This window comes from Spermophilus citellus (assembly GCF_964194105.1).
Source record: "Spermophilus citellus genome assembly, chromosome: 5".
NCBI classification, from domain to species: domain Eukaryota; kingdom Metazoa; phylum Chordata; class Mammalia; order Rodentia; family Sciuridae; genus Spermophilus; species Spermophilus citellus.
The window spans coordinates 43,177,635-43,196,606 of NC_138186.1; the positions used below are offsets into that span (position 1 = coordinate 43,177,635).

General features: G+C 36.4%; 1 pseudogene across 1 annotated transcript in view; it reads right to left on the reverse strand.

The window, feature by feature from the left end:
* Positions 1–18,972, reverse strand: part of LOC308648832 (serine palmitoyltransferase 1-like) — a 42,389-nt pseudogene that overhangs the window by 18,630 nt on the left and 4,787 nt on the right. Inside the window, exons 4-5 of the transcript in view lie at positions 7,211–7,304; positions 6,168–6,240 (exon numbers count right to left, since the gene is read on the reverse strand). The product of the transcript in view is annotated as a serine palmitoyltransferase 1-like (transcript). The remainder of the gene's footprint in view (positions 1–6,167; positions 6,241–7,210; positions 7,305–18,972) is intronic.

Below are 18,972 nucleotides of genomic sequence, written 5' to 3' on the forward strand. Positions count from 1 at the left end.
TGTAGGATTGGGCTTCTGTCTGAATTTCTTAAGAGTATACCGGGAAATTCAAGTTTATAATACCTAAAGAAACAGGATACCTCCACAGAAGTAGCTTATGAAGAATGCTGATGTAATGATTAGATAATTTATAATTATTAAACTGACCTGTTTTTATTTCCCTCTTAAATCAGGGTTCCTTACAGCTGTGCCATGAGGCTTCATGTCCTGGGATGAAGGACAGCAATGCTTAGAGTGAACAGTCTACCAACTGCCTTTGATCCTTAGAACTTCAAAGTAGTTTTACAATGAGACATTATCAAGGAGAGAAATGAATTTTTAAACATTCCTTTTGCTCTTTTAACTGCAGCAGGACCCACATCTGGAGGACTAGATCACAGTTTTCCCATTTGCTCTGTGCAAGAAGCACTTCTGACACAGGAAGGAAGAAGCTGGGTCCTGCCAGCTCTGAGGGAGAAAGGAGCGGGTGATGATAAGAGATAGCAGAGACAGATTTTTGAGATGGTGGAAGAAGAAGCTGTGGTATGTTCCCTGAGGGGAAGTCTGAACTAGGGACAACAGCAGGGGCCAAGACATTTCCACGTGAGGGACGTTTCCAAGTGGTAGAGAGTGCGGATAGCTGGCAGGGCCCACTCTAGTTCTAGACTTCTTAAAAGGATGTTACAGAACTGTAAAAATGAAGTCACATTCCAGTCAAGTCATGATTAAACATAAAGCATGCTTCTCTTCATTTCATTTCAACTTATACAAATGGAATCTAGAGTCATGAAAGAAACACATGAAATATTCAATTTCCATTACCAATAGAGTTATCTTCAGACTGGATACTTTTCCTTATGTCAACATTAAACAAACGTGGGATTTTACAATAACACTAAGTTTAGTGGACTAGATCCCAGTTGAGCCAAGTAGGGGATATTGTGACATTACACCAAGTCCAAGGCACCTTCTAAGAGAGATGTTATTTAGTGAAAGGTTTCAGGCAAAACCTGGCTGGAGAGCGAAGAGTAGTTGAAAACTGAAGAGTCCAAGCAAATGAGTAAGGGTTAATCTCAGGGAGGTCATCCCTCACATCCTAGTGTTACCTCCCAGCCACTTCTCACTTTGCCACCAAGAAGACCCCAAGGAAGAGGCCTCCTTCAATTATAGTGCCTCTGATTGGGAGAATCTACCACAAACCTCCCCAAGTAGTCAGCAGATGGGCTGCCCAGGACATGGTGGACTGCTTTCATTAGACATCCCAATTTCAAAAAAGAAAATCATGCTATGGACACAGACACCTTGTTTTTGCTAACTATAAAAGGGATTTTATTTTAAATCATTCTATAGACTTCTTAGCTCTAAATGACTCCTGACTGATGAGAGATGAGACTGTAAAACTGAACATCGTTTTGTTTCAGGGCTTCAGAGTGAGCAAGTGAGTGGATGAAAACTGGCATGTTAGGACTACCCCATCATTACCTGCACTCCTAACTGTTTATATACAGGTGCTGTAAGGTAGCAAGAAAAACCTTCAAACTATAAATCAACACCTAAGTACAAAAGTTTCAGAAAGACTGGGCTTTCCTTTTATCTAAAGATTCTGGGTTTGGCAGATACTGGCCTTGCAGAGCAGGTTCTGTGACAGGGTGACTGCAGAACTAGTTTCTCTTGATGCTACTTTGTACAATGAAGAAACTCTCAACCCAAGGGAGGGGAGTCAGCAAGGAGGAAAACCGTCAGGGAGCTATTCTTTGACTTCTGATGTTCATGTCTTCTGTGAACAAATGCATTTCAGCAATTGATACTTCAGCTCTGGATGGAACAAAACTCAAGCACTGCATTCTCAAAGTCACAGCAGCAGATACCACTGCAGAAGGTGCTCCAGAGAGTCTCTACAAGACTCAGAGCACTGGGCCCATTTTCTCACACTGGCTTATCTTCATGTCTAGCTCCCAGATCAGAGGCTCTGGCAGCCAAGGCCACCATGAAGTTCAGATTACAGACAGGCCTTGGGGTCCCCCGTCACCTGGTGTGCATCTGGGAAAACCTAAAACTGCGCTGTGCCTCTCAGTGCCTCAGCCATATGGGATAATAGCTAGCCCTTCCTCAAAGGGATGTTAGATTCACATGGGTTAATGCCAATAAAGAACAGTGCCTGGAATGGAACAAGCAGGATGCTATGTAAGACTGCTCAATTAAAACGGTACCTGGAGAAGAAAAGGTTTTCTTTTAAAAGGGAAAACCCGGTTACAGTTTGCTATCTTAATTATCTGAATTTCTAATAATTACAGTCTCTTCTTCTAAGAACTACTTGTTTAGCTTCTTACTTAAAATGAAATCATGTGATAGCCTTCTGCACTGTTTTCTTGAGGAAAGACCAAAAAATAGTAAACTTTGTCACATTTTAGAAACATTTTACCTACTATGTTTTTCTCTAAGAGCTTCATATTTTTGCATTTATACTACTCTTTTGAAAAAGTCCTAGATACACAAGTTTTTCTGAAAGTAAAAATAATAAGACTTATGTATTCATTAGAACATAACTCTAGCACAGGATGTTTTTCAAAATGTTTTCACATGAGAATCCTACCAAACTTTTAAAAGCTATGCAAGAAGAGATATTCCCACCTGAGCCAACCACACCCTAGGACTGGCAGGAGAAAAGTGGCACATCTAGGAATTTTATGTCTAATGTTCTTCCCACTAAAATATGAAATGAAAGTTAAGTAGACTAACACAAAGAAAGAAGATGTTTTCAAAAAACACCCAAATGAACAACTGTTTACTAATGGCTCCAAACAGAATTAAATGCCATCATCTCTCACCAAGAAACCCTTACCACACAACTGTCTTTCCATTTGGTGAAGCCAAAGAGCCATGCAGGAATTACATATGTAAAACAGATCCCAGGGTACCAGGGAGAAAAATCACAGGTAAATATAGGTTTAAGTATATTAAAAGCAAAACAAAGAAAAAAAGTGTTCTTCAGAAGACACCCTCATGGGTGCACAGAGATCAGATAGCCTCGGAGGAAGAGAAGGCTCCTTAACTTCCTCAGAAGTCGGTGAGGAGACATTCTGGTCACCATTGTGAGAACTTGTTTAGCTCTACCTGCCATGCACCTGGGAGGCAGGAGAAGATTTAACCTAAAAAAAATGACATAAAATTTTAACTCAATCATTGCTATATTTCCTTTTTTTTTTTTTTTGTATTAACCATCTGGCTTATATGCTACTGTAAAAATAGTAAAAAGGGAATATTAAGGAGATTTACTTGTACCACAAATGATTTGTGTTCAGGATCTGAAAAATTGGAAAAAAAAAAAAGAGAGAGAGAGAGAGAAAGAGAACTAAAAGAGGGAATGGATTTGGAAAACAGATCCCTGAATATGATAACTCTAGAGAAGAACACAAAGAAGACAAAGTTAAAAGCTATCTTTTGGGGGCCCTGGGAAAAAGAGATCCTAAGCCTTGAACTAAACTCTTTAGGGATACACATAAGACTACAAGAGGGAAAGGGGTCCCTCATAACTGCTTCTGTGCTCAGTGCAAAGAGCAAATGTGCCCTAAATATTTAGAATAACTAAATTATACAGTGCATTTCAGAGATTTAAAATTTAGATTGAGATGACCAGAAATAGTTTGTGATATTGCTAAATGTTAAAAATTTAAGGTGCATTAATAAAACTAGAAATATTTAAATGATTACTTCCAGAATAAGGAAAAACAGAAAAAGTCATGCTGGAAACAAAAAAGTACAAATATGGGCATTTTATATATAGAAAGGAAAAAGATAACAAGAGAACTGTGCAACTATTAAGAAGAAAAGAAATAAGTTGTCTGAAGGACAACACACTCAGAAAACACGACAGATTACTTCCACCTGTCTCATTATAAAACTGTCCCACTGCAAATTAACTTGCAACTTTGGTCCAGATCCCAAAGTCTCTTCGAACCTTCAACTATAATTTTAGAATTAGGATGAATCAGTGACCAATAAAATAGCTTACAGAGGACTCAATAAGCAACTGTATTCACAGTTGCCTGGGGTGGCTCATTCAGATACCTGAAAGATCAAATCCAATTTAAATTTAAAACCCATTAATTTGGGGACTGGATTCCAGTGGTAGAGTGTTTGTATAGCTTGTGCAAGGTCCTTAGTTCCATTTCTAGCACCACAAAAAACAAAACAAGCAAAAATATATCAATTTCAATATCAAGGAAGAGAACAATAAATACTGTGTACAACAATTTTTCCAAAAATGGGGGAAACACATATGTATAAAAGAAGTTTTCATATTCTGCAAAACATATTCTGAAACACAAAATCTCTGGCAAAATTAAAAAACTAGTAATGGAAGCTTGTTTTTTCGAGGGGATGGAATGGTGATAGGGAGGACAGGGCAGAGGTTAAAAGGCTTCTCTTGTCTACTTCTGTCTTCTGTTTTGATGTTTACATCCTGTACTGAATTACCCGGTCAAGAAAATTAATTTAACAGCTATTAATCTAAGGACTTGATGTTTAAAAGCCCCCAGCATACTCTTATGCAAGTGATCCAAATGGAAAGTTAACTAGGCTATTTTAACAATGTATTTGATAGCTTTGGGAAACTGGTTTTGAAGATTTAAAACTTTTTTTCCCTTCACAATTTGATTTGGCAATAAATTTGTCTTCCCAGATTATCTTCTAAGAAGAGGTCAAGGCTACACATGCAAATAAAATCCACTATAAAGAGAGGCTTTTAAGAAAGCAATTTCTTTATCCCAGCAAATAGTCAGAGAAAGAAAGCCTCATTAATCAGTTGACAACCAACAACCTCATAAAAAATTGCCTTTTCTAGTTTTCTAGTACTTTGTTAAGGAAATAATTCCCTACCAATAAAAACCAAGCAAACAACGAGTGTTTGTCTTAAGACTAGAAGAAAGTGGGAGGCTCTGATCTAAACTCAGTCCTTTGATGTTGCCATTAAGACTGGGAGTCAGGACACTGGGTCTAATTTTAGGATTGAATTAATGAGCTGTGTGACTGAGAGGAAGATGCTTAACTTCTCTGGGATTTCTCCTCTTCTTCTGAGTAGTTGGGAGGGATGATAAAAGCAAGATTTTCAAGATCCATTAAGATGCAGGATTCTTGGACATTACTCTGTTTTCGAAATAAATTATGTAACCACCAAACAAGGAATAAAGAAAGATGTTCCCTTACATTAAATCAAGTTAACTGTTAAAACTAAAAACAAAATAAACAGAAAGATCCAGAAATGCAAATAAGGGTAGGAGACAGACGATGTCTCCCTTGATCTACTTACCCCACACTTGGATACTGGGTAAGCCAGAATGCTATTTTCAGCAATACAGTCATTTGAACAGTTATTTAACGACGTTTTCAGAAGAAAAGACCAACATACACTTAATAAAAATAGCCATAAAATGCCAAGATCTTTCTTAAAGACTAAGTTAGGGAGCTCATGACATTTGTTATACACTTACCCAAATATTTAATTAGCCTGCCTCGGGTCATAATCACACAAAGAAGTCAAAGAACTTTCATTCCAGAAAGAAAAAAGCTTGTAACTCCACCAGCAAATCTGTTGTTGCCTTTCTTCCTGGAACATGGTGCCCAGCTAGGGCTCTTTTCCAGTTCGGGCTCTTTCCCAGCCCCCTTTGTGGCTAGGTATGGCCTGGAGTTAGTGGTCACCAGAGGACAGTGGGTAGAAATGATGTGCAAAGCCACCTCTCCTTCAGAGCTACCCTGCACTTCTATTCCCCCATACTGTGACTTGTGTCCACCACAAAGACCAGGCCAATATCCTCAGACACTAGAGCAAAGAGATGGGGAAGACCTGGGTTCTTGGACAACTATGAGAACAGCACCACCTGCAAATGGGTCTTCTCCTAACAGCTGGCATGCATAATGCAAACAGTATTCTCCACACTGCTGTGTCTTGGGGCATTTGGGAACAGGAGCCCGATATGGCATGTTCTAAGGCACCCACAGCTCTTTTCCACAGGTTACTTTCAATCCCAGATCAGTGCACTTCCCAACAATGCTTCCAAACCACAAAATGAAAGTTAGGTAAGATATTGCGCATGTCAGCTTAACACCCAAACTGATCATATATTCCAATGAGCTCTGAAATCAATCTTAAAAGTAGAAGTGTTAAAAACAAGAGTATCACAACAACTTACCAAAAGTGCCATAAAATCCTCTAGGGCCACAGGTTCCCACTCCATACTTCTTAAGAGATGCTAAAGCTGCTGCCTATATTTTAGGAAAAATTTATATTTTAATAATTTATCTAAAAGTATAAAAATCAACATTTTCATGCTTTTTATTCTTTAACCCACACAGTTCCTTATCCTTCCTCTACTTCTCTTCCTTTCTTAGAACTAAGATAATTCTTTTTATTTTAATTTTATTTATATGCGACACTGAGAATTGAAACCAGTGCCTCATACATGCTAGGCAAGTGCTCTACCACTAGCCACAACCCCAGCCCAGGACTAAGACAACTCTAATAGGATGTAAGAAAACTACACGTGTGAAGACTCAGGTGTATGACTTAAAACATGGACAGTTATATTAGCTTGACTCTCAAAACCTGGTTAACCAAATGCCTTTATATTTTTTACATTGTGGATATAAGTCTTTCCTGAAAAATGTTTGCTACTTCACAATCCCAATATTGGGAATAAATCCCTAGCACCTTTCTGACTAATTCAAGTCTGGTTTACTTGGTACTTCGCTGTCACCCACACTAAGCTCTATGAGACATTCTTTTTTTTTTTTTTTTTTTTTTGGTACTGCTGATTGAACAAAGGGGCACTCAACCACTGAGCCACATACCCAACCTTATTTTATATTTTAATTGGAGACAAGGTCTCACTTGAGTTGCTCAGAGCCTCACTACTGTTGAGGCTGACTTTGAACTCATGATCCTCCTGCCTCAGCCTCCAAGCCGCTGGGATTACAGGCATGTGCCCTGCACCTGGCACTATTAGACATTCTCGCTTCCCTTTGTCTAAATCCAGGTTATGGGTCTGTCAAACAAAGCGTAATGGAAAATGCTTACACATCCCTTCTGATAGTCCACACTTACCTTTTATTTTATGTTCTGTTTCTTAAGTCAGTAATGTTATATGTGTCCTGGGGCATTTGGGAACAGGAGCCTGATATGGCATGTTCTAAGGCACCCACAGCTCTGCACACTTCAGCATTATGTGCTACTCACCTTAACCCTAGGATTATCCAGCAATCCAAGAAAATTAAAGGACGCAAAGTTCACACATTCTTTCCCATTCACCACAATGTTGTGGCTTGGAGGGCTAGGAAAAAGAGACAAAAGTGATACGCTTCAATACACATTCATGTCACATATTACCCTAGTGGTAGGCACAACAGAGTAGCGTAGCCATTCTGCCCTACTTGCATACCAATCTTCTCTTTTATTTTTAAGGAGTAAAAGGAAAGTAAAAACTAGACACCTTTCCATAAATTCTATTCTGAGTAACTTACCATGTACTACTTAAATAAAAAAGAAAAATGAGCTAGAATTCCGAGATGGGCAAATGGCAAATCTTTGCTTTGTTTTAAACTTTGCTTAAGAAAGAAGTAGCTAAATAAAGTATCTCAGAAATATCTGGAATTATACAAATAGGCAGGAAACATAAAATGATCAAGATCAAAAGCAAGAATAGGCAGAGTAAGCTATGATTAATGTTTAAAAATAAACAATATCTATAAGAAGTCATGAAAAAAATAATAGGGATTCCCCATCCTTACCCTACCATCTCCCCCCAAATTAGGAAACTGATCCAAGCATGGCTAAGATGGGAGAATGGGTACTTGAGGACCCCCTGGTAAGCCCTCTCCTGAATACACTGAAGTATAAGCCATGCTTCAAAAAATATAGGGTCAAACTACAGGTCATGAACCATTTATTCAAGGACTGTGAGACCATGTTCATTACAACCAGCCTATTTTGACTAAAGGGAACAACAAGAATATAATGGAACAAAGGAGACACAGCCATTGCACAGGGTGAGAGAAAGGACCATGCATGCCAGCAAACTCTGATTTCAGTTTTGTTTCTGTATTAGCCCGTGAACTGGGTCACTCTATAAAATGCACTGAAGCTAGAAAAGACTGAGAATTGTGGCTCCTGTCTCAAATAGAATTGGTAATTTCATGAGAAAAATAACACAAAATACTGGAAAACCAGAGAAGGAAAAGTCAGTCTGAAGTAAATTCACAAAAGCAAACTGACCCATACAAAGGCAAGAAGACTCAGTGAAAATAAAATGGACTGTAGATAGACACCATCTGCATTATGACTGCTGACAGCACTGGATGCTTGGGATGTCACCTGGACTCCATGATCAGGGTCATCACCTTTAAATTAGGGGGAGAATCTCTCTCTTAGGGTAACTGTGATTATAGAAGTGCATGCTCCATAAGAGATACTCTCTAAACATCTCCATTGTTCCATGGGCCTTTGAGGGCTTCTTTCAAATCCAGTGTTATTTACTTTCCTACTTATCAGGGCCTTCTGTGAGTGTCCCCAACTCTTCCCTGATTGTGGAGGTGCTGGCCATCACAAAAAGACAAACAGAAACACCTGAGTAGACAAACCCTTACTAGAGGTTGTTGACTCTGAGAATTTAAGTCATTCCATAAACACTGTAACACAAAAAGAATATAAAATATCAAGAGTAAGTACATCCACAGCTCCAGACTATATAGCCCTAAGCTGCCAGGGGGCAGCATGACATGATGTAGGGCTGGTATTCTGGTCTAGCGCTTAGAGAAGGAAAGGAAAGGAAATCAGCATCCAGTGCAAACTAAAGTCTCCTACCTGTCCTCCATGCAGGCTAGCTGGAATAAGTCAAACAAGGTACTAGACACAGGAATCTTGGAGCTAAAACCCTACACGGTACCTTGCAGAAGCAAGTCAGACCAAAGATACCTTCACAATCAAGGTTTCAGAGGACTTAAAAGGAAGGAAGAGAAAACTCTTCCCAATCACAATCACAACCCTCCCATGAGCAAGAGTCAGCAGACAAAAGAGTACAGAGGGGCGAGCACCTGAGAACTTGAGGTGTCAGAACAAGAAGGCGTTAAGGATCAAAAGCATAAACACAAGGAAAGATTGAGGCACTGTGAACAAAAGGACAGGCAGATAGATGTGTAAAATAACCATATGTAACTTCCAGAAATAAAAATTAAGTGTCAATAAAATTAGAAATCTAAGATACAGATTAAATACCCAGACACTATGGAAAATGAAAGAGCTGAGAAATATAAAGAAATGAAAAAATAGCAATCTGCACATACTGGACATGAAGGATACCAAGAAAAGGTTAAAAGAACATTAGGCACAAGGCTGGGTTGTGGCTCAGTGGTACAGCGCTTGCCTCACATGCGTGAGGAACTGGGTTTGTTTTTCATATAAATAAATCAATAAAGTCCACTGGCAACTAAAAAAAAAAAAAAAAAAAAAACATTAGGCAGATGTTCCAAATAAAACAATGGAGAAGAAAAGGAAAAGGGAAGAGATAACATTTCAAATAGATAACAGCTAAAAAGTTCTCAGAATTCATTTAGGACTGGAATCAGACTGAAAAGGAAAAACCTTAACAGGGTAAGAATAAATTATAGAAAGACACATATAGTCAAACAGCAGAATTCTACCAATAAAGAGAACAATTGTAAAAGCCACTAGGAAAAACAAAAGATGGGCACCAATTAGACTGACATTAGCCTCACCAAAATAGTGACAAAAACGTGATGGTGAAATTTTCCAAGGGCTGTAGGGAAAATACCCATCTAGAACTTATTTCTCTCTGTTACTCAAAAAGGTAAAATGAAAACATTTTTCAGTAAGAGATGAGATTATCTTCTACAAACCCCTACTGAGGGATCTAACAGAGAATATATTTTAGGAAAAAAACATTTTAAGTCCAAAGAAGTTGGATAGATAAAGCAATAAATACAGAGTAGCAAAGAAACTGGTAACAGGTAAAGGTAAGAAGTGGTATTTCACAAAAATAATAATCCAGGAGGGTGTAAACTGGGGGAACTGAAGAATTGGGAATAACCGAGGTAGAGAGTGGAGAAAGTCCCAGTCCTGTTCAGTAAGATGAGAAATTCTGATTAAAAGTTAGACAGAAAATGCTTATGTTAAATATGAGGGTTAAGAAAGAAATGAAGAAAAGTGAGTTGAGAAAATGAGATCAGGAAAACAGAATGCAAGGGGGAAAAAGAAATGAAACCAGTAAAAGCATGGTATTTAAGAAAGATGATGCTCAAAGTAGAATCTACAAGTCATCTGCTCCAATTTTTATCCCTGCAGTAACAGAGAGCCACATAGGTGAGCCCTCAGTCTCTCACATTACCCGGCACTTCTGCAATTACATCAGCTATTTGGGCAACACGAGCAGCAGAGATCAAGAGCTGCCAATCTAACATGTATTCTCTTATTTCTACCCTGCCACCTGGAACAGCAGAGGCATTTTCCAGTTGTTCCCGCAACTAGGTGTGGCCAGTGCTGCCTTAACCAACCTGACAAAGCAAAGCAGAAAGAGGACCTCTTTTCTTTTTTTTTTTTTTTTTTTTTTTTTTTTAGGATTTTAAATTAAACTAGAATAACAAGATTGGCTGTTCTCTAACTTGTTTCTAGTCCAAAACTACTTTTATTTTTTAAAAATTTCATTGGTGACTTATAATTGTATATGCCAGAGGGAGTCAATGCATTGTATTTGCACATGTACGTAACCTAATTTGATCTGCTTACCATTCTGTCTTAGGTGACTTATCAATAGAAGTCACACAACACCTCAAGAGTACAATAGCAGAATGGGAACCTGGGTCCCTGAACATTTGTGCAGCTGTCCCCTCCCTTCACCTGTAGGCAAAGGGAAATTAACAACTATTTTATTCAAACCAGGAAAGTTTGTATTTCCTATTATAAGGAGCAGAACTGAATTCTAACTACTGCCAGAAATGATCTCTATCAATTCTACTTTTAGGTAGTCAAAAGAAACAAATTTCTTCTTTCTACCTCCCTCTTTCCTTCTCTCTGCCTCTCTCTTAGACAGAGGTAAAATAATTTGACATAAATATAGCATAAATTCCCACCCAAATTATATATTCCTTGGAATAAGATTTCATAATGAAAGTATTACACAACCAAGTAAATAAACCTTTAAAACAAAAAGACAACAAAAAACTTTACCACAGGGGTCAAGTATAGGAGTGACAGTGAATAAATATTTGAGACTTGGGTAAAATACTGCAAAATACACAGATTTAAGAAATTATGGATCTCAAGTATTAATGAAGGTGAAAATGACATCTTGAAAATTAATTTTTGAAGTGATTAAAATGATAAATATGGTATCCAAGCTGTCTGTAAAGAATCAGAATAAGATTACTGCATGAAGTAAGGGGAATTGCAATATTTTCAAATAATACTATTTGTACAAAGAGATTTAATATATGTATGATTAAATTAGATAGATTATTTCTGGCTATTTCTTATATATCCATTTAATTTTACATATCAAAGTGGCCAAAAAAATACCTTAAATTTTACTAGGAAAATTATGAATTATCTCATATTTCAGCAGTATTAATATTTATTATACAAATAACTTAGTAATCACAATAAATGTATTCAAACCCCTCAGTTAAAAGATGAAGATACTGGACTGGGGTTGTATCTCAGTGGTAGAGCACTTGCCTAGCACAAGTAAGGCAGTGGGTTTGATTCTTGGCACCACATAAAAATAAACAAAATAAAGTTACTGTGTCCATCTATAACGAAATTGTTGAAAAAAAGACGAAGATACTGATTGGGCTTTTAAAACCCAATTATGTACAAAATAAACAAGAGTAAAGTTGAAAACAAAAGAGAGAATGATAATTATTAATTACTTATTAACTAAATTATTAATTACTTGTTAAAACTAAGCTGGTATAGCTACAGTGCTATCAGACAGACTTTAAGATAAAAAGTATTATTAGAAAAATGAGGAAAGCTGCTACAAGACGACAAAAGGAACATTCAAAACCACTAAAAAATACTGAGCCCTAAGACACCTAGCAACATACTTTCAAACCCACAAGATAAAGATCTGCATATGTAACACACAATATAACTTTAACATTTGCACAAACTCTCAATAAAGACAAAAGTAAATCTCAACAAGAGCACTAGTCTCATTCAGAAAGGATATCATCCACAACACTTTATGATCATAGTCAATAAATTATAAATTACTGAGAAGAACAAAGTTCAGGGAAAACACTTATGCTTTGGTTAAAGGAAAATATCAGAATGAAAATTAGAAAATACTTAGATCTGAATAACACATATATTAAAAATATAGGTTAATAGTATTTGTAAGGGAATTTATAGCCCTCAACACAGATACAGGAGTTTTTAAAGTTTGCCACAAATTCATTTGGCACTAAAACCTGTCCTAAACTGATGATGAACTATTTATTGCTTTTACTTATTCCACTGAGTGCAAATATTCACACGGGATGCTGCCCCAGGCTTCACGAAAAAGTGGTTCTCTAATAAGGAATAAGTACTTCATTATATTTCAAAACCTAAATAATTCTGAATTCTCCACTCTAAAGGTTTTGGAAAACTGACTGTGAATTAGTACTAGAAAACGTTAAAAATGTGTATTTTGTGAGTTCAACTGTATCAGAAAAAGAACAGTGTGAATCTAAAAGATGTAGAAGAAAGTTAAATATCAGGAAGCATCATTCAATTTGAGAAAAATACATGATATATAATGAAATAAAGAAAATTATGAATGCTCTTAATAGAGACAGAAATGATATTTGATAAAATCCAATATTTATTTAAAAATTAAAATTCTTAGAAAACTAAGATCAGAAAAGTATGTTCTCAAACTGAGAAGATAATATATACCCCAGATCTATAAATATTAAGTGGAAATTAATGGAGAAATATTCTGCAACAACAGGAACAAAACAAGAATGCTTGATTTTTTTTATTGCTCATCATATTATTAAAGGCCATACTGTATTATGAGGCAAAAACTATTATCTCTACAAACTTCAAAATTACATGGAAGGATAAGATAAGTAAACTAAACTCAGAAGGAAGAAGGTGGCACATATCAGTAATCCCACCAGAGGCAGGAGGATTTCAAGTTTGAGGCCAGGCAGGATGCTGTCTTATAATAAAACATAAGATCCTTAGTGAAATTCTGTCTCAAAATAAAATTTAAAAACGGCCAAGAGTATAGCTCAGTGGTAGAGTACTTATCTAGCATGTACGATGCCCTGGGTAGAATACCCAGTAATGCCCAAAAAGAAAAGGGGAAGAAAGTACTTTACACAAAGAAGCAGTAAATATTTCAGACCCTGGTAGTGCTAGATTTGGCACTGGTGCTGATAGGCAAAGAGACATAAGAACACGGAATGCAGGAAATTGTATACATAAAAATACTTGAAAATGAGAGCAGGTGCCCCACAAATTACTAGGTTACACATAAATTTCTCTATTTGGGCAAAGTTAAACTACCAGTACAAGAACGTGAAAAATATTTTTAAAAAGATCCTGTTAGCTTTTTAAAAATATCTTGTGACTTTGGAATTGACTTCTTTAAGTACATAAAAGCCTCCAAATAACAAATCAATGCCACACTGGATGCATTTGACCAAGTCAAAATTAAGGAATTTGTTTTCGTGATACCAAAGTAACAGGTGATAGAGATTTATTATATTATACTGAATCTAAGAGGTCATCAATTATATTTTATCTATCACTATGGAAGAAAAACAATGTCGATTAAAATGAAAGAATATATTTTTGTCATGTAGACCTATTTAGTTTATATTTAACAAAAAGGTTTATTAGTCATTCTTAGATACAGATCTTTGTCATACTGCTTTTATACTTACGGAAAGGAAAATATAATAGATACATCAAAATATACCTAAACCTCTTTATCCAGTTGTCTTTCTCTTCTGCGGAATCATCAGTATGCTGGGTATTCAGCAATATCCTCCTTGTGCTGTCAAGTGTATTTTAGCATTTTTAAAGCACCCCTAGACTACCTATTATTGTTATTGTCTTTCATTCTCAAGTTTTGATGCTAAAATTTTCCTACTGGAACAGTCTCACAGTTTCATCTTTCCCCCAATCAAATTACACGTTTCTATAAAGTAAGTTGTCACTGTCCAAAGGCAACAGGTAGTCTGACAAACTGATATTCAAGCCATGTTTTAGTCACAGCATCCTCTCTTCATCTGCTCAGTGTGGTCAGGCTATTTCTCCAGCCATACGTTGCCTTACTGACCAGCAGTGCATGTGACTTTATAGTAGCACTGACAGTAGGGAGAGCCAAGACCAAGTTCATCAGTACATAGGCAATGACAAACACAATATCTCTAGCCAACAATGACTCATCAATGACTCTCAGCAACTGATAATTCATTCCTACTTCAGAGATCTCAAAATAGGGGAAAAAACCCAAAACGTCTTAAAATCAATGCAATAGAGTACTACATCAAAAAACTAATGATTAAAATCTAAAATGCATGTATAACTTCTGCTACATAAAAGAAGACTGGGAATCCAGCAGAAAAAAATAGGTAAAAGACATGATGAGGCTAATCCATTTTTCAAGATGGCAGAAGAGACAGAGTTGCTAGGACACTTTCCTGGCTGCTCCATGGTGTGAAACCAGGAAAACAGGCAACTTCTTAGAAAGATGGGCGACAAAGAATTTTTAAAAGGGAGACTATACTGGGCTTTAATTCTGGACACCCAAAGTAGATTGGGGATCCAGGAGGTTGGATGTAATAAAATAAGGAAGAAATCCCCAGTGCCACCACAGCTGCAACAGCTGGAGACACCTCCATAAGCAACATGGAAAGAAAAGGGAATAAAGGAAACCACGTTTTTAGGATGCCTGAGGTGTGTCTGAGTATGGAGAGATCAGAGATCAAATACATTGCCTGACTAAACCAAAAGGCTGCTGAACAACATCATTGTGCAGTAAAGAAACCACCTCTCTCCCAGCAGCCTGTGGAAGATAGGAAAGGAACCATTTTGAAGTTGCGGAGCTTAGCAGCTGGAAAGGTTAATTCCTGGCAAACCTGAGTTTAGCCTGAAATACAAGCCTGGTAACCCACTGCACAACTCAGAGTGTGCCTAACTGACCAGAAGAAAATCAAATGTGGAGAGGGGTTTACAGTGGAGAATACTGATCGTGGAAACTAGCACCTGGCCAGGAATTCGAAAAGGTAGGGGTGGGATGTGAGAGACTGAGTTTGGGGACTGAAGACATGAGGAAATGTGGAGTCTGCAGGTGATGGAGTGGACTTAAGAATTAGCTTCTCCACTGCACCAGGAGAACCCAGGGGAGATTCCCCGGGTCTAGTCTTCCAGTGTGGACCAGCAAATGCAGGGCCCTAGTGGTACACAGATTTAAAATCTTCATATCAGTCACCACTCAACAACAACCTAGAGACTTCCTAAGCCTAAACTCCCCCTCCAGGATTCTGTCTATGGGATTTCCTCTTATATACTAGCAACCCCACCCTGAGGGCGAAGCAGGCATCACACTCCAGACACTAACACTGCTGAGAAGGGAAGGTGAGAAATATATGAACTCCAAAGGAAGCAATTCTTTAACTTTTGATCAAGATTTAAAATTTTTTTTTTCTTTTCTGTTTAATTGTGACCTGAATGGCTCATGGAGACCTATACATATTCATTTTTTTCTCCTCACTTCTAGCATTTTGGAAGCCAGTTATTTTTCATTGATCACTATTAAGATGTTTGATTAGTATATTTCAGTTTTATTATTAATATTTTTATTTTTAATTTAAAAATAATAATAATGTTGACTGTAAATGGTCTAAACTCATCAATCAAAAGATAGACTGGCAGACTGAATTAAAAACAAGACCTAACCACATGCTGTCTCAAAGAGACTCAGCTCTTAGGCAAAGACATCCACAAATTTAAGATAAACATCATGCACATGCATCATCTAAATAAGCAAGGCTTTTCATCCTAATTATCAGGAAAGTGATCTTTAAACAGAAGTTAATCAGAATGGATCAAGAACATCATTTCATACTGTTTAAGGAATTATATATCAAGACATAACAACTGTACATATTTTTCCCCCAAACAGTGGAGCACCTACATATATCAAACAAACCCTTCTCAATTTCAAGAATCAAACAGATCACAACAGAATAATACTGGGTGATCTTAACATGCTTCTCTCATCACCAGATAGAATCTCCATACAAAAACTAAATAAAGAAGGTGAGGAACTAAAAAATACAATAAATCATTTAGACTTAAAAGACACAGAATATTTCATCCATCATGCCTGAATATACTTTCTTCTCAACAGCAACAAATATCCTTCTCTAAAACAGACCATATCTTAGGCCACAAAGAAACTCTTAATACCTTGCATTCTATCAGATCATAATAGAAAGAAATTAGAAATCAATAATATAATAAAAAATAGAAGCTACTTCAACACCTGGAGATAAGATCAAGGATTAAATAAAAAAAAATTCTTAGAGGTAAATAAGAATAGCGACATAACATCAAAATCTCTAAGATACTATAAAATTAGTTCTAAGAGGAAAGTTCATTGCATTGAGCTTATTTATTAAAAGAACAGAAAGTCATCAAATAAATAATCTAATATTACACCCCGAAGCCCTAGGAGAAGAACAAATCAACACCAAAAGCAGTCAAAGACAGGAAATAATTAAAATCAGAGCAGAAATCAATGAAATAGAAATAAACAAAAAACAATTTAAATAACCAATGAAACAAAAAGTTCGTTCTTTGAAAAAAATAAATAAAATTGATAAACCCTTAGCCAAGCTAATGAAGAGAAAGAGAGAAAAAACTCAAATTACTAAAATTCATGATGAAAAAGAAATATCACAACAGACACTACTGAATTACAAACAATTCAAAACTACTTCGAAAATTTACATTCCAATAAAATAGAAAATCTTGAAGACATCAATAAACTCCTAGAGATACATGTCCTACCCAAATTAAATCAGGAGGACATAGAACATATAAACAGATCAATTTCAAGTAATGAAACTGAAGACACCATCAAAAGCCTACCAACAAAGAAAGGACCAGGACCAAAAATATTCTCAGCCAAGTTCTACCAGACCTTTAAAAGAAGAACTAACACCAATCCTACAAATTACTCCATGAAATAGAAAAAGAGGGAATCCTTCCAAACTCATTCTATGACGATGTATTACCCTTGATACCAAAATCAGACAAAGACACATCATGGAAAGAAAACTTCAGACCAATATTCCTGATAAATGCAGACATAAAAGTTCTTAATAAAAAGCTGTAAATCACATACAAAAATATACTAAAACAATAATGCACCATGACCAGGTGGGGTTTTTCCCTTGGATGCAAGGTTGGTTCAACACACAGAAATCAATAAATATAATTCATCACATCAACAGACTCAAAGTCAAGAGTCACATAATTATCTCAATAGATGCAGAAAAAGTATTTAAGAAAACACAGCATCTATTCATGATTAAAACACTAGAAAAAATAGGAATGAAAGGATCATACCTCAACACTGCAAGAACTATATATGACAAACTCAAGGCCAACATCATTCTAAATAGAGAAAACGGAAAGCATTCCCTCTAAAACAGGAACAAGACGAGGATGTTTTCTTTCACCACTTCTATTCAACAGTCTTCAAATCTCTAGTCAGAGCAATTAGGTAAAAGAATGAAATAAAAGGGGTATGAGTATGAAAACAAGAGCTCAAACTATTCTTACTTGCTGACAAGAAGATCCTATATTTAGAAGACCCAAAAAACTCCACCAGAAAACTTTTGACAACTCCTAAACAAATTCAGCAAAAGAACATGATACAAAATTAACACCCATAAATCAGTTGCGTTCCTATACACCAGTGATGAATCAACTGAAAGGGAAATTAGGAATAAACAATCTTATTCACAATAGCCTCATTAAAAAAAAAATACTTGGGAATCATTCGAACAAAAGAGGTGAAAGACCTCTACAACGAAAGCTACAGACCACTAAAGAAATTGAAGACCTTAAAAGATGGAAAGATATCTCATGTTCTTGGATAGGCGGAATTAACATTGTCAAAATGCCACACTACTAAAAGCACAATACTGATGAATATATAAAGTGATATATTCATATGAGGGAACAGTAATTAGTCATAAAAATGACTAATATATGCTACAATAGGATGATCACAAGTAAAATGAGCAAGACACCAAATGTTACATATTGTATGATTTATTTTATATGAAATATCCAGAATAGGTAAATAATACAAGTGGATTAATGATTGCCAGGATTGGGTATATGGAGAGGAATAGGAAGGAATGGAGCACGACTGCTAATAGGTTTGGGATATTTTTTTGGAAGTGATGAAAATGTTCTGGAATTAGAAAGTGGTGAGAGTTATATAACTCTTAATATATTAGTTATATAATTAAAGGTTATACAACTTTTAATATATTAAAAAACACCTAATTCAGGGGCTGGAGTTATGGCTCAGCAGTAGAGTGCTTGCCTTGCATGTGCAAGGCCCTGGATCCCATCCTCATCACCACACATAGATAAATAAGAATGAAGTTAAAAAAACAAACAAACAAACAAAAACCACCTAATTGAGCCAGGTAATCCCTGCTACTCCCAGGAGGCTGAGGTAGGTGGATCACAAGTTTGAGGTCAGCATGGGCAACTTAGAAAGATTCTGTCTCAAAGCAAAAAAATAATAAGAAGGGCTGAGGATACAGCTCAATGGTAGAGTACCCCTGGGTTCAATTCCCAGTACCAAAACAAACAACCAACAAACAAAAGAGACCAACTATCCTCCCAAACCACTTAATTATGTAAACTTCAAAATAAAAAATTTTATGTTACATAGTTAT